Source organism: Poecilia formosa, unplaced genomic scaffold (assembly GCF_000485575.1).
Source record: "Poecilia formosa unplaced genomic scaffold, Poecilia_formosa-5.1.2 Scaffold2, whole genome shotgun sequence".
Taxonomy (NCBI): domain Eukaryota; kingdom Metazoa; phylum Chordata; class Actinopteri; order Cyprinodontiformes; family Poeciliidae; genus Poecilia; species Poecilia formosa.
The window spans coordinates 3,474,914-3,477,549 of NW_006799941.1; the positions used below are offsets into that span (position 1 = coordinate 3,474,914).

General features: G+C 35.5%; 1 protein-coding gene across 3 annotated transcripts in view; it reads left to right on the forward strand.

Annotated features, from left to right (window-relative positions):
• The first annotated feature begins 168 nt into the window (after window positions 1–168).
• LOC103136623 (alpha-1,3-galactosyltransferase 2) overlaps window positions 169–2,636 on the forward strand; it is an 11,974-nt gene continuing 9,506 nt past the window's right edge. Inside the window, exon 1 of one of the 3 annotated variants that reach the window (XM_007549963.2) lies at window positions 169–330. The gene's annotated coding sequence lies outside the window, so the exon portion shown is untranslated. The remainder of the gene's footprint in view (window positions 331–2,636) is intronic. The other 2 variants (XM_007549971.2, XM_007549955.2) reach the window with 2 other exon arrangements.

Sequence of the window (2,636 nt, forward strand, 5' to 3'; positions counted from 1 at the left end):
TATAGTAGTAGTAGTACTTTTGAAAAATAAAAAGGGCAATATTAATCAACATGAATTGCGTAAATATACCAGTTTTAGCCAAAGAAGCTAATTAATCACTGAAGTGATTCTCCCTAAAATCATACTGTTCTCGGCTCAAACGCAGCATTTGAGCTGATAACAGTGCTGGTGCTGAAGCCAATCCCTTTTTCGAGGTAATGGCCTTCTTGAAAAGGGAGTGACATGTAAATGTGAATATTGTACAGACAACCTGCTTCTAGACACATGGAGTTATATGCGCCGCGGCGTTTAGCATGTGAGGCGTTTTGGATTAACAAAAGAAACCTCCAGGTAGGCTAATTTTTTTCCTATTATTTCATTTTAAAATGTTGTGTAGGACTCATTGTTGAAGTATTGTTTTTCATGAACCTAATTTGTCTGTCCATCATTTAGCGCAAAATTAAGTTATTAATCAGAAAAATCAATCTATAGAAAACAAACTTGGCGGGGCATATTTTCTTTGTTTTTCCCTATTTGTCGGGTGTTAGAAAAAGTTTCAGTCTCACGTCAAAACGTATAAAAACAAAGCGCGGAGTATCTACATTGTAAAAGTATTCACATCCGTCTGATTTTTCTTAATTTACAATTTCGTCAAACTTCGATGTTGTTCATTGGGGTCTTTTCGAAACAAAAATATGTGGTATATAGTTTAAAATATATTTCACGGGAATCTATCTGACAGTTGTTGCACACTGACTAAACTTTTGCATATTCAAAATCGGCATTTTGACTCATAGTATTCTTTGAAAAATAGAGCAGTTTTGAGCAATCGTTTTGATGTCTTATTGTCAGATTCCCAATTTGATTTAAGTCCGAACATAACCTGTTTTGATATAATCCGGGTTACAGCACAGACCATTTTAAGTTCGTTAGTCCTACTTCTTGCGGAGCAAAGAAAGATACAGTCACACTTGCGATAGACTGGTTTAGATTAAGATTTTAAAAAAATACTGCAAAAGAAACAAAATAGAAAAACCGACAATGACATATTTAAAGAGAATTTGAGTGATTTTTCAGAAAAAAATGTGGCAAGTAATTTTAATTCTGCACGCAAAATTCACTGCTTTTATTTAGGAAAAAAATATTTTGAAAATGACTGATGTTTTGTCTCTGGTTGAGAAGCTATTGCAACATCCTGTGGTGTGCACCAACGTTAGCAGCAACAAAAAAAAAAAGAAAAAAGATGATTAAGCAACTTGTCATGCTAGATGGTTTTGCAGAAAAGTGTGGCAAGTTATTTAATTCTGCACACGAAATATAAATATGCTGTTTTTATTTTGGAAATGTTGGTTTGTCCAGCCTTCTGGATGTCGTTTTTGTCAATTAAGTTTTGCACTTTATCACATTTAAAGCTGCTTTTGTAAATGGACTGTCTGCTATGCCAATGTGTGGCGTGAGAAACTTTCAAAAGCCACAGTGACAAACAGTCAGACCAAATATAGTCAGTCTGCAGAACATCCTCGCATTAAGTTGCGTGTTACTTTTGACTTCTGTTCAGAGTAAATCCTTTTTGAAGCAGGACAAATGCAGCAGGCGACACATGCATTAATTCCTTATGTCTTTGCAGCTTTTGTCATTATTTCTCATGATTTTCATTTGAACCTGAATTCTTAAGGCAGCTTGGTGCCTTTGAGTGCCAGAATGTTCCACCGACATCAAATCTGTTTTACTGTTCCACCCTCCATCATCAAATTCAAAACTAGTTTCAGGATGACTAAAAATAAGTCATTTGTGGTTTTGTGGAAGTCTGACACTCTTTCAGGTCAGACATGAGCTTGACTTTTCGCTCAAACTGCACTGCTTTAAAACGAAAAATTAACCGTATTTAATTTTTTTTTATCTTATTTGTGATTCAACCCTGCTCATAAAAATAGATATCACAAAATGCATACAATCTAATATTTTCAACTTTTTTTCTGACATAACAGGCCTGAAGGGAGGTTTCAGGATTAGTATCGAATTAGTCTGTGTCTTGAATTTGGACTGTTTACCTCACTAGAAAACTGAAAGCTATTTTTTTTTTTGTTTGGCACATGCTTTGTGGATGAATGAGTAAGTTATAGCTTACGGTGGTGTCAGCATCATGCAGCGGGATGAAATCAGAACTAAATCCAGATGGGAGCAACAAAACTTGGAAAACTGATGTTCATTGAGGCGCTGCAGCATTGCTGCAAATTTCAGTAAAAATGTAGACTCTGTTATCAAGATTTTTAGTTATACACAAAGTTATGATGGTTTGCTATAAAATCTGTTAAAGCGGAGCTTGTACTTTCATGAAAACCAATAAAACCCTCTGACAATTTTGTTGAGCACAGCAACCAGCATTTACCATCACGATGAACTCTTAGAGGTAACAATCTCGATGATCAAATTTCCACAATTTCCAGTAAGATTTTTATTGCTTTAATTTGCAGAAAACACAGTAAGAAATCCAGAGAAAACAGGAAAAAGATAATCACCAAACGAGGTTACGACAGCCTCTGTAGTTTCTGCTGTCAAAGAAATCCAAATCCCACAGGAAAGAGCTGCGGAACCAGAGGAAGTGACCAAACCCATCACGTACTCACTCTGCCACTCTAAAACTTTGGAGATTTTGA